Raw genomic sequence first — 14,751 nt, forward strand, 5'->3', positions numbered from 1 at the left:
GTTAGTTATTTTACCAACTCAAAGACCCTCTTTTGATTTGTTGGATGCTTTCAGAATAATGTATGAGAGGTAGGAGGTTCTGGCCTTTCTTTTTTCTATCTTATATTTTTATATACCAGTTTTAGTGTTGTTTTGTCACTATCCTCATAAAATTATCTCCATTGTCTCTCACGTTTGCTACATTTTAGGTTTTGTTCCCTTAGGGTTTCTGTGAACCATGGTGCTGAATTGCTAGGTTTGTTCTTGATTATTTTTAGTGGGACTACCTTATCTAGGGTATCAGTGATAGATTTTTCGTAGCTTGCATAATTTACCTCTAATGTGGTGAAGCCTAAAAGGCTAGTTGCAGTATTGAATATTGTTTTATTTCCAAGGTTTTTTAGCTGACCCCAAGGTCTTTGGAGAGGCGGGTTTTTGTTTATATTATTTTCCTTGTTTGCTTTGGATGGTAGTTTAAAGCTAAAAGTGAACACCTAACAGGAATTGGAGTATTTACCATTATCTTATCTGAGGGAGCGAAAAATAGGTCCAGGGTGTGCCCACCTACATGGGTTGGACCTCTGACCTATTGAATGAGACCCATGCCTTCCGATGAGTTTAAAAAGTCCACCGTTTGATTTTGAAGGGTATTTTTTGCCCTGATATTGAAATCACTTAGAATCAGCCAGTTGGAGTGGGACATTACAAAACTAGCTGTTGTGTCTAGGAAAGGTTGGGTGAAGTCCGTTATCAGTCCTGAGGGTCTATAACATAGTAGCCCCGAGAGAATCACTCCTTCCTTTTCTTTAATTGAGAAACCCAAAATCTCTATTCCTTGAATTTGCTCCACTTCCAGTTTTGTTACGGCCCATTTATCTTTAAAGATAATTGAGCCCCACCCTCTCTTTTTTAAGGTTCTGGATTGGCACAGTACTTTCTGCACCACACATAGAAAGAGAAAAAAAACTAGGAGAAATAAAGATATTTCTCCTCATTTTGCCTCTTTTAGGGAGGTGTATCTTTTTGGCGCATAATCAGGTTTACTGCTCTTGTTAATCTGGGAATGCGCCAAAATCCATAGATGTTGCAAGGGAACACACATTCAACACCCATGGAAATGCCTCCCTGGCACAGAGTAATGCAACGCAGCGATTTGTGCTACCTTACAATACTGAAGATTTATGAAGTCACATAGGGCTGTGCACGCTAGCATTAGGTGGCTTCATAAATCTTTTTTTTCATTTGCGTCACTCTTGCACCACATTGCGTGCCATAAGAGTGACGCAAAGAGGCTTATAAAAATGCCCCTCAGTTTTCTATATGTTGCATTTGGCACTTTTGAATATTTTAAAGTGAGGATTTCATCTTAGAGATCGATTCAAGGGAGCCCAGTTTAAAATAAAACAGGGTGTCTTCTGAGTATTGGTGAAACTTGATGCCAAAGGCTTTAACTTGGGGTTCAACGTATGTTTTCCAATTTTAACCAGTTGAGAGAAATCTGACGGACAGGAGTGGAACCACTTGATGACTAGCCCATCATGACCCATTCTATTTTTTAGAGTGTCAAAGATAATTTGATGGTTATCAGTTTCAAGTGCCATGGTTAGATCAGAGGGATAAGAAGGCAGGGGTGTCCTCCATCAAAGGTGCAAAGTGTGGCGCCGATCATCATTAATATCTCAGATTCCATAATGTGGCTCACCTTGAAACCAGATTGTAACATACCATATAGCTTATTTTTCTTTATATGTTTAGTTTGATCGAAGTACATAAAATTGACAACAATCTTAGCTGAAAAGGGGAGACCTGAGACAAGCAGGTAGTTTTCCAAGAGAAGGCGTCAAGTTCATATTTTTTAGGGGAGGTTTGAAATGTGTAATTTAAGGTACTTTGCAAAACACCACTTTGATAGATGAGTTAGGGAGGACCAGCCAATAGTGAAGAAGGAGTTGTGCTTTGTCCTTGGCAAAGGAGAGACGGATTGGATCACCAGAGTTAGAGGAGAGTTTCATGTCTGCAACAGCGAGATTTGGGAGTCCTCTAAGATGTTGGACAATGAACTCTAAGGAGACATTAGTTGGTGGTAAAATTGGATGAAGACATGAGAGGAAGAATATTGGAGAACTGTGCCATGATTGAAGAGGTGCTAATGGAGAACTTGAGTTCTGATTCTATTTATGTAATTAGAGAAAAATGAGAAGTATTCATTAGGTCTGGTAGAATCAGAACAGAAAGAAGAGGTTTAATTTGATTGGGATTTAATAGTTTCAAACAATTTATTAGGTCTCTTTTTAGAGAAGTTAATTTGAAATATCAAAAAGGCTTCTTTAGCTTAGAGGATGGAGTATTTATAGTGTTTTCTCTGGAATTTCCGTTGGGTAAATGACAAGGGAGTTTTCAGAACTTTCCACAAATTTTCTTCTGGCAGAATATGTTTAGAGACTGAGACAGGGAGAGAAGTGTGAGAAATTGGGCTGTTGGTTGACTGAGGTGCGTGCCCTGGTAAAGCAACAGCTGCAATCCCCTGCAGGGTGAACCACAAAAAGTCACTAAACTAACCTATGCTTAACCCTGGTTAGCGTGGCACAAAAAAAGGTTAAATTAGAGGCATAGTGTAAAGTATTTGTGCTGCACAAAAACTGTAATAAAGTGAATATGCAACAGAAGAAAAATCTGTAACCAATTTAGAAAATTAGAGTACATATGACACCCCAAACGACAAAAATCCAATCAGTAGAAACTGAGTTATGAATTTTTAAAGTGTTAAGTGAAATCTAATACCTAAAAGATCACAGTGACAACCATGGACATCTAGTCATGCAAGAGACCAGGTCAAAGTCAAACGTTAAGGCTGAGCCGATGGAGTGCGGATCGGATACAAGAAGCTGATTGGGTCCGGTCAGCTTTTAGCTTTGGTTTTAGAAATATTCTTGAAGACAAATGTCAGAGAAAATAAATTTCAGTAGGGAAAGGCTGCAAGAGGTGTCTGAGGAGGGAGCTTCATCACCATTTGGCCTTGGGTCGAATCCACTGTGAAGATTTCTATGCTCAGACTTCGTCGCTCGAATGGAAGTTGAAAAGCTCCTGTGGGGCGACGCAGAGGGCTGTAGCCAAAGACAGTTCCACAAGGTTTTGCAAAATGGCCATCTGGGCACCTTTGGCACCACAACCAAGGGTCCAGAACTTGTGGGACACCTCTAAAACTGAAAGCTCTCTTTAATAATCAAGAAGAACAAATCATAGATGGAGACACTAATTTACGCCGGAAATCCACCTTTTGCCCTATGAATCACAAAATACCTATTGAAATACAAACATTTGAACAGGCAGTAATGCAGGAAATAGAGAACTTGAAAGACCATACAAAGAAACCCTTCATGAACATCACGAGGACAGAACAACAGGCACTTGACGAATTACGTCAAAATGGGGATCTGGTGATCAAACCAGCAGACAAAGGAGGCGGCATCGTGATACTCAAAAAAGAAAGTTACAAACAACAGTGCCTGGCATTTTTGTCAGATGAGAAATTCTACAAGAAAATCACTATAGATCCCACGCAACGCCTACAACGAACCATTGAACTGATGGTAAATGAGGCTGAGTTGAATAATTGGACCTAAAAAAATTAGGCAGATTTCTTAATAACAACAACACCAAGAGTCCCGTACTTTTATTCATTGCCTAAGATCCACAAAGAACGAAGACCACCACCAGGACGCCCAATTGTTTAGGGATTGGTTCTGTATTAGAACCACTCTCACAATTTGCAGACCAATATCTCAGACCACTGGTCCAAAAAACTCCAACATATCTGAAAGATACAAGAGACCTACTAAATCTCCTGAAAGAACAAACTTACTCAGAAGAACGAATGCTGTTGGTCGGACTCGATGTAGAGAGTCTCTACACTAGCTAACCACAACAGAAAACACTTGAGACACTGGAAGATTTACTTTTCAGCGAAGAATGGAATTTCAAAACACCAAGACACTTTGTCCTTGAGTGCTGTAAACTAGCCCTGACAGAGAACTATTTCGAACATGACAACATGATGTACCAGCAATGCCACGGCACTTCAATGGGCAGCACATTCGCCCCAAGTGTAGCTGGACTGTATGTGAGCAACTTCGAAGACACATACATAACAAACCTAACCAACCCCTACCTGCCGAAGATACATTTCCGGAAACGCTACATAGATGAAATCATTCTGATTTGGGAAGTTAACATAGAGACTCTAAGTGACTTCCACAGATGGATTAACACAAGAGATGAGTGCCTCAAATTCACCTACACTGCAGATAACAAAAAACTTGATTTTCTGGACATCACCATTTATGTTGAGAATGACATGACTAAAACCAAGACTTTCTTCAAACCAACCTCGAAAAACAGCCTACTCTCTTACATTAGTTTCCTCGACCACTCAGAGACAACCTCCCATACAGCCAGTTCCTACGTCTAAGACGTAATTGTAGTGAACTAGAAGATTACAAAAACCAGGTGAGAGATCTGAGTGAGAAACTTAAAATACGAAATTATCCAGAAAAAACAATAAAGAGATGCCAAAAGAGGGCAAGAAACCAACCGAGAGAGAGCCTTCTCGAGATCACACCAAAGGAACCGCCAAAGGATTTAATAATCTTTGTCAGTACATACAACATCGCCTCAAATGAGGTTAAAAAGATTGTCAACAATAAATTGGAGAATCTTAACATCAGGGTCACTGAACGGTCCAAAGCCAAGATTTGCAAACAAAAGGACTAGAAACTTAAAAGACATCCTAGTCCACACAAGACCGCCACCACAAAAAAGAAACAAACCAATCCCTAGACTCTGGGACTTACCCCCAATTGTGGGACACTTTCCGTGCGGCTCATGCTCTGTTTGCGATCTAACCACTGTTACAAAAACGATTCAACTACTACCAAGTTTGAACTGGAATTTGAAACATCATACTAATTTTACTCCATGCATATAATCTACATGATTACATGTCCATGCACTCTACGTTACATAGGGATGAGTTGCCGCAAAATAAAACAGAGAATCTGCGAGCACAGGAGCAATGTAAAATGTATAAAGAGCACTACAAAGATGAATAACCATTTCATTGAACTTCGACACTCAGTCAATGACCTCAAATGGGTGATCCTGGAGACTTTACAAAATAAGAGTTATATAATGCACAAAAAATACTCTTTGAAAAGGAACAAAGATGGGTTCACCGTCTTAAAACAAATATACCAGGCCTCATTGACAATATTCCATGGCTTAGTCTGGGTAACTGAATCACTAACAAAAAAATCACAATCAGCGACATGTTTAAAAAAACCATCATAATAAACTTTAAGAAGCAGCATTGCCACTTTTAAAAAAACAGAACATTTCCTCTGTTGGATTAGTGCAAAACTCTTCTTCACAATGACTGAGAACGATTCTCATTAGTCTTTTTCCCATTTCTATCCTTTTAAATAAGAGTCACCTTAGTTCTCCCTACCAACCATATCTGGATTGCTAAGGGAAGAGTCAGCACAAGTGGCGCTGCACCCTGTTGTAGGTACACGAGGAGATTCGAGGAAGACATCTAAAACATAACGTATAACTTCCCCGTGACCTTATTGTATATATCACTTTCTCCAAAACCTTCCTTTCAGCTGATAAATATTGCTCACCGGCAATCCGAAGAAGACCGCATTGGAGGACTTTCAGGTACGCCCCCCATTTTTAAAATATAAACGTTTTCAAAATATAAGCGTTATCCATTTACCTTCGGGGTATTCGCACCATTATTGTGCATTCCATATATATGGTTTCGACATTGAGAAGAGCGGTCTGGTCTGGGTGCCCCCTAGGAGGGACGATTGACAATTTCCCAGCGCGTCTGTGAAAAGTATAAAACAACTAGCGCGATTAGAAAGACGCATTTCCAGAAATAACGAAGATTTATACAATAGTGTCTAGTGCAATCGCAACGGCGAAATATAAACGAAATAAACTATTCCAGGTGAAACCATCATAATATTCTGGAAATAAGATACTTTAGATAAAACGGGTGGTTTATTGGTTATACCTAATTGCCCAGAGGAGTCGACTGTTCTCCTTTTTTCTCTCAAACAAAAGCAATAAATAATCAGCGCGAATATAATGAAATTAAGTCATACAACCAGTAAAAATGCACATATTTTTCGCCATCAATTAACCTAAGAGAACAGAAATTACACCACCTTTGTTTAGACACCAATATACCATGGTGACATCTTCACGTGTACCGAAGCTTCACGCAATGGTTTGAACCACTATCGCCAAGACAACTTTTCTGGGTCCCACCAACAGAGTATGTTTTAGATAGCATGCTTAAAACAACCAATGCGCCCACACTTTGCCGCTTACAACCTAGGACACTTTACCAGCGAGCTAAGCTTAAAATCTCACTACATAGCGCTCGCCTATATTTTCTTAAACGCGCAAGATTATGGCCATCTTGGGGCATATAGATATCATCCCTGATGTATCCCAAGTCTACATCCAAACCCCATTTTACATTAAGGACAGCGTTTTTTGATATAGCAATCTGGATATAAACCTGCACACACCTATCTATATATGCCATAGGAACGCGAGAAACTATCATTTAGTTACCAAGTGCGCTGATAATAAATACATCAGATAGGACATAACCTTGAAGATTTGCTAAACTAAAGATGTGCCATTTTATAGTCAACTTACAAATGTGCTTGTCGTGAGATTGGCCATTTAAGAGTATTACTGCATGTAAAGAATTGCCATTTCATAGTTACTTAAGTACTAACAAATTCTTCAAAGAGAAGTACCTTAGACCTATGTATATAATGTTAACTGAACATGAAGACCGCATGTATGTTTTTAAAGAAAAGAAAGGAAACATGACTTTTGATATGTTTCCTTCCTCACACCCCCTTTTTTTACACAGGTACAATTTGACCAAAAAACGGGACAAATATACACCTACTCTAATAAGACTGTACCAATATACAGACTTCACCTTGTATACCGGTCCTGAAGAAAGCCCCCCTGACCCATCTGGGCAAACGAAGGGCTGAAACATGTTGACCTTACTTTGGACTCTATAGTGCGTGAGACTGATAATAAGTCTATACACGCACAGAATTGTTTTTTAAGATAATCATGAACCTAGACTATTAAAAAAAAAAAAGAATCTAGGTCAACACGATTTGTTAACATCACACCTAATTTCACCTCACTTTAACACACCCACCACTTATTATTTTTTCATTGATCACTACTGCAATAACCAGTGGTTCTCCTCCGAATGGGGGAAGCATACAACTAAAATGAAACCCTATGATGATGCGGTCACGTTTTTAAGATAAGGCGGAGAACCAAGATATACCGCCTCGCGAGTTGAGTACGTGAATGAGCGCTTTTTATTGAACATAACGGATAATATTGCAGACCCTGGTTACTCAGGTCAAGTGATCCATTCCTAACTGATATTGAACACCTCTAAGGGGTTCAGGACTTACTAAGGCTGGGTACAGGTGCAGGTTCAAGATGGTGGGAGCCTTTTACGTCCCTATGGCTCTGAACAGAAGTGCAGAAAACTAGCCCTTGGAGACACTTCTGGTAGTCCTTGGTGCAGGTGGAGATACAGGGCTCAACAGCAGGGCTGGCCTCTGAGGGTTCAAAGCGTGTTCCAGAGAGCAAAGCAGTTCTTCCAGGCACAGTAGCAGTCTGGCAGAGTGCACAGCTGGTCACAGCAACAGGCAGTTCTCTAAGAGTCCTTCCGTAGGACCAGTAGTGAACTGAAGAGTGGATCTGAAGGTCCAGTTTTTATACCCTGGTGGGAGACGTTTCTGGAAAGGTTTGTTGAAGTGCTTGAAATTACCTGACTGCCCTGCCCTAGCTCAAAACTGGCTGTAGTGATAATATAGGGCTGTTAGGCCCTTTGTGTGAAGCCACAGGCATGCACGTGTAAGTGGGACTGTGCTTAGCTCTGCTACAAGAAGATGGTACATTCAGGAGCACCCAATCCCTCTACCGTGTGACTGTCTAGGAGGAATTCACAAAGTCTGTCAGCTACACCCAGTAATGTGACCCAGGACAGGGTGGAAGAGGAAAGGGCTAAGGGCAGGAAAATACAAACTTTATAAAAGTGGCATTTTCAAAATTGTAATGAAGAATCCGACTTTACCATTAAAGAGAGTTTATCATTACAATTTGATAGGTACCAAACATGACATAAATACCTACACTCAATTAGGAATCACAGCGTATTAAATGTAATAAGGAATACCTAATGTAATCCTATGGAAGGGGTAGGCCTCACAGTAGTGAAAAACTAATTAAGGTTTTTTTCATTACCAGTACATGTAAAACATAAAAGTGCATATACAGGCTTTTAATTACACAGCACCTTCCCCTATGGACTTACTAGATCTTACCATATGGGAAACGACTTATATATAATAAAAGGAGAGTTTAAGGCTTGGCAAGAGGGTTTAAATGCCAAGTTGACATGGCAGTGTAACACTGCATTCAGACTACAATGGCAGGCCTGGTTCATGTTTTGGAGGGCTACTTAAGTGGCAGGCACAATAAGTGCTGCAGGCCTACTGCTAGCATTTAATTTACAGGCCCTGGGAGTATTTTATACTACTCTACCAGGGGCATATCAGTAAATTAGATATGCCAATCAGGTATTTGCCTATCAACCCATGCTTAGTAGAGTGAGCACAAGCACTTTAGCATTGGTTAGCAGAGGTAAAGTGCACAGAGTCTTAAGGCCAATAAAAAAAATTCAGCACAAAAATAGAAGGCGAAAGGCAAAATGTTTGGGGGTGACCCTGCAAAGAGGACCAGGTGCAACACGTACCCCCTCCAGCCTAAACTAGGGAAGACTAATTAATACCTTGCTGGAATTCCCTTTTTAGGTGATCGAACATGAACACTGGCCCTCTACTGCAGAGACCTGTACAAGTTCTATGCCCCTCTGAAATTAGATGGATCCCTCTGTTTACACTCTCCTGAGCCACTGGATTGACTTATGGGGAACCCTACTCCTCATCTGTGGACCCCATCTGTGCAGCGTCAAGCCTTAATTTGCTCACAGATGCCTCCCAGTAGAAATACATTACCACCATGACCAAAAGAGAGTGATGCAGCCCATAAGGACAGCAACCAACAGATGCCACTGACTGCTGTCAATATCAATAGCCAGGCACCGGGCCATCCAAGGGCCTCTGTCATCTGTGGTTTCCCAGAGAGGGGGGCACCAGCCACAGGCTTTAGGTACACTTTTTCCCACTCTCCTTCCCACCAGTCCAGGGGTGGTAGCCTGAGACTGGTCACTCAGGCGAAGATCTGAACTATAAGGCAGAACAAGAGTCAAGGGTGAGTCCTTTCTCACCTGCCCCTCAATCTTGGGTCCTGTACCCTCTAGATGGGAGTGGCATGCTCAGATGGCTGAGCTTTTTAAGGAACCCTAGGCAGCTGTCCCTCCTAGCTCTTCCTTCACCAGTTGCAACTCATTCCCCAGAATACAGTCAATGTGCATCTGGCTATTACCCTTCTCTCGGTCACCTCCCCACCCCATTCCAGGAATACCCGGGCCATCGGGTGGACAAAGTCCTGCCCCTGAGCTACCCTACACACCTGACTTGATATACTGCTCTGAAGAAACCAGATTTTCCACTACCATGGTCAGGTTGGCCCCGGTGTCCCACGAGCAGTGACAGGGACCCCATTCACCTTGACCTTGGAAGTGACTGCTACCGTCCTTAGGGAGCACCAGTCTACACACTGAGGTCACCCCCAGCTAAGGGAGACTAGGGCACAATGTATCTTCTGCCCCTGGGACTACCTGAACCTACGACTATATTGATGACTTATGTAGAGTGCCCACTAGTGGGGGGTTTCTTTAGACAGACAGTGCCCCTGCTTGTGTCCTAGCTGGGAACAATTAAAGCAGCAGGGTTGAAAATGGAGCGCCCTGAGCCACTGCACACCAGAAACTCTCTCCTTCTCAGACGGGACATGGGAATTCTTTCCTTCTCCCTTAACTTTAGACTTGTCTGGTTCCCCCTTGACCTCTCCCTCAATCTCTTGAGTGGAACCTGAACCCCCCTTCTTGGGGTCACTTCTGGGTACATTTTTGGATACTCTGGTGGTGACCCAGAGGTCGGCCTCCTCAGCATGCTTCCTGGGGTCAGCAAGGTTTCCATCTATCAGGTGTTGATACAGCTCTGTATAACAGATATTGAGCATGTATTCTCTTAAAATCAGGCTTTACTGCCCATCTACCTTGATGCCCCTCACCCAGCCCTTCAGTGCCTTTGCTGGAATCATCTAGGAAGTCCACCCAGGACTGGTTTGGGAGTTTGTGGTTGTCCCTCATATGCTGGTTGTACTTCTCAGGGGTCAGCCAAAAGCTGGTAATGAGAATGGCCTTCATGCGGGCATACTTGGTATGGTCCTCTACCTCAAGTATCAGGAGTGTGGCCCTTCCCACTGTGGGCATGCACATCAACAAGCTACCCCTAGTACTCATCTGGGAACTTGTGTACCCTCAAAGATACTTCACTAGCCATTTATCCCTCGCATTTCCCTCTACAAAACTGGGCACCGGGTCCTTGAGTATGCGGACCCCTACCTCTCTGATGAACACTGCTGATATGCTGGCCACCATTATTCCTGGACTCCATTTGCTTGGCTCTCAAGTCCAGCTCTCTGCGACTGAGCTTTTGGGCCATCTTCCTTTCCTCCATTGCCAGTCTCTTTTCCTCCAGCTCCAGCCATCTCCTTCCTTAGTCCCAACTTGAGTAGCGCCAGTTGGAATTTACTCTCCTCTTTCCTGTCCTTCAGGTCCTGTGAGGTCAGATCCATGGGAGACACAGTGCTCCCTGCTCCTACCAGCTCTGGACCCTGGGCTAAGTCTCCCCTTTCCTCCTCCTCTTTCTGTGCTCCCCCTCATTGTCATCCATCTCACCCTCCTCTAAGGTGACCTGCCATCTCTGCACCTCCTCAAAAGCCCTGGGGGCTACCTAGAGATAAAGCTTGGTAGCCTTCTTGTCTGCTTTCAGTCCCTTCTGTTTGCAAAGTTTCAGCAGCTCAGACCTGCTGAGGGTGTCAAGGTTGCAGGAATCCATCTCGATAGTGCAAAAAGAAGGGTAGGGCACTTAAATTTAGAAAAGGGGGAAATAGCCAATTGCAAACCTAAGGAAGAATTTTAAAAGGGGTCACTCTGATAACAATGTTATTTATCAGGGATCATTGAGTAACACAAAACACTGTATGGTACTGCACAAACACAGGTCTTGATCCACGCCACTGGACACCAATGTCAGAAATTGGGGAGTTAGTTGACTGGACCAGAAGCCCTGCTTAAGCAACAGCACAATCCCTTGTAGGGTGAACCACAAAAAGTAACTAAACCACAAAAAGTAACGCAGCCAGGCTTAACTTAGAGACAAAATATAAAGATATTTATACAGCACACAAACAGTAGTAAAGTTAAAACACAACAAAGGAAAAATACCTGACCAATTAAAAATAATAGAGTACATTTTATCAAATTATTTGACACTAAAATAACAAAAATATAGTTAGTAGAACCAGAGTTATGCATTGTTTAAGTTTAATGTGAAATCTAACGTCTAAATGATCAAAGTGTCAACCACGGACATGTAGCTGCACGAAACCAGGTCAATGTCAAAATTTAAGGCCGATCAGGATGGAGCATGGTTCCGATACAAGAAGTGAATTGGGCCTGCAGAGAGAGCCAGGTTCTTCAAGAACTATTTGGAGGCTTTGTGTGCGGGTTTCCTCTAGGTTTAGGAGAGAGGTTTTCAACAATTGCTAAAATGAAGGCGTTATATCTTCCAAAGTGGAGAATAGTGCCACAAGGGCCAGAAATATGGATGATCACTGTCTAGTATTTGGTAGCCACAAGACCAAATGTACTCTTGCTTGATTAGTGTACAAGTAGCAATGTAAGGGGTTGATAAATATGAGATGAAGAAGTGATGAGACCAGTCCAGAATGATACAATCCAAGATTTGGGCACAATCCTATTTGGAGATTATATGGTCAAGAATAGAGCAAGACTAATGTCACAACAAAATTCACAGATCTTCTACTTTTACTAGCCAAGCAAGGTTCAAAAATGCACTGGAAGTCTGCGCAACCTCCCAGCATAAGTGTGTGGATAAGGACACCCCGCGCCACACGGCCACCAGCTGTTGTGTGTGCTCCTCGCCTCGCTGCTGCCCGCAGAGCCTGCCTCGCTGATCCCGACCCTCTGCCTCGCTGTTCCCGACCCTCCGCCGTAACTGCGTGTGCTGTCTATTATTTATCCCCATTTGTGCCGTTTAATATCTGTTTGTCTCCCATTTGTGCTGTTTACTCTTCCTTGGTTCCCCATTAGTGCTGTTTAATCTTTTTTCTCCATCTGAGTTATTTGCATTGGCATTTTTGTCTCCCAGTGCTGTGATTGTATTGTTATTGCCCCCTGTGCCTGCCCGCCCTGCTCCCCGCTTCCCGCCGCCGTGCTAGCGGCCACGCCCCCTTTTCCTTCTGTGCCCTCCCCGCTCCCACCTCCCAGCTGCTCCTCCCTCCCTCCCACTTCGCCATGAATGGCGACCGCGCAGACGCGCAGCGGTCACGCGCAGCGGACACGCCGATTGTGCGCCGAAGGTGCGCCAAAGGTAAGCCCGTCTGCGCCCGTCCGGCCTGGACCGCGCCCAGCGCCAGGACCCCTGGCCCCCACCGACGCAAGACGACCCGACAGACCTACGACGCCGCCGCCCTCAACGCACTCAATGCCAGCCGGAACCCCGCCTGCTGCCGGGCCGCCCCAAAACGCTTCCACGGACCCTTCACCTGCACAACCTGCAAGTTCACCTGCCTCCGAACATGCACCGCGCCCGCCAAGCCAAACCCCAGCAGCGACCTCAAATGCATCCTGCTCAACACCCGCTCCGTCCACAGACACGCCGTTGAACTCTGGAACCTGCTCGACACAACATCACCAGACGTCGCGTTCCTCACTGAAACATGGATGAACGCCTCCTCAGCCCCCGACATCGCCATCTCGGATGGATACAAGATCATCAGGAGGGACCGCGTCAATCAGACTGGGGGAGGCATCGCCATCGTCCACAAGAACACCATCCGCATCACGACCGCCGCCGACGACACCTACGCCGCCGCCGAACACCTCCACTTCCAGATTCACACCGACCCAAAGACGACCCTCAGAGGCACCCTCATCTACAGACCCCCGGGACCACGCACACAATTCAGCGAAGACATCACGGACTTATTCAGCCCACACGCCCTCCCCTCCGCCGACTACATCCTCCTAGGGGACCTCAACTTCCACCTGGAGAACAACAAGGACCGCAACACCGTCACCCTGCTGGACAACCTCGCCAACCTCTGACTCAAGCAACTGGTCAACACCCCCACCCACTACGCCGGCCACACGCTTGACCCCGACCACAGCTGCGTCCACTTCAGCTTCAGAAAAACCACTACCCACCACCACCCGCAACAGGTTCCTCACAGAAGCTGGAGCAAGATCACCGCCGACCAGCTCACCACCTCCCTCAGCCAGAACCCACCTGCCAGCACACCGGACCACAACGAAGCAGCCCGCAACTTCACGCAGTGGCTGACCGCCTGCGCCAACGACCTCGCACCACTGAAGAACCCACCCAGCAAACCCAGAAGCAAGAAGGCCCCCTGGTTCACCGACGAACTCAAGGACTCCAAGAAGACCTGCCGCACCCTCGAGAAAGCCTGGCTCCTCGACCGGACCCCACCACGTCTTCAACAAGGCCGACTCCACCATCGCACCCCAACTCCGAGACGTCATCAACACCTCCTTCGACTCCGCCACCTTCCCGGAGAGCTGGAAGCATGCCGAGCTCAGTGCCCTACTGAAGAAACCAACAGCGGACCCCACCGACCTCAAAAACTTCCACCCCATCTCGCTCCTCCCTTTTCCTGCCAAAGTCATCGAGAAGATCGCCAACAGACAGCTTGCCGCCTTCCTCGAGACGAATGGATCCCTCGACCCCTCGCAGTCCGGTTTCAGAGCCAACCACAGCACCGAGACCACCCTCATCGCAGCCACCGACGACATCCGAGCCCTTCTCGACAACGGGGAAACAGCGGCACTCATCCTCCTGGACCTCTCCGCCGCGTTCGACACTGTCTGCCACCGCACCCTAGTCCAACGCCTCAGCAACACCGGCATCCAAGAGAAGGCATTGAAGTGGATCATCTCGTTCCTCACTGGAAGAACACAGAGAGTCCGCCTCCCCTCGTTTCGCTCCGAGGCCACCGAAGTCATCTGCGGCGTCCCGCAAGGATCATCACTCAGCCCCACCCTCTTAAACGTCTACATGAGACCTCTCGCAGCCATCGCACGCCAACACAACCTCAACATCATCTCCTACGCCGACGACACCCAGCTGATTCTCTCCCTCACCAGAGACCCCGACACCGCCAGAACCAGCCTCCACGAAGGGATGAAAGACGTCGCCGAGTGGATGAAGAACAGCCGCTTGAAACTGAACTCAGACAAGACGGAAGTCCTCATCCTTGGACCATCACCCTCCGCCTGGGATGACTCCTGGTGGCCCCCAGCCCTGGGCACCGCCCCCAAGCCGACAGACCACACACGCAACCTGGGCTTCATCCTGGACTCCTCCCTCTCGATGACCAGACAAGTCAACGCCGTCTCCTCCTCATGCTTTCACACCC

Source organism: Triturus cristatus, chromosome 4_2 (assembly GCF_964204655.1).
Source record: "Triturus cristatus chromosome 4_2, aTriCri1.1, whole genome shotgun sequence".
Classification (NCBI taxonomy): Eukaryota; Metazoa; Chordata; class Amphibia; order Caudata; family Salamandridae; genus Triturus; species Triturus cristatus.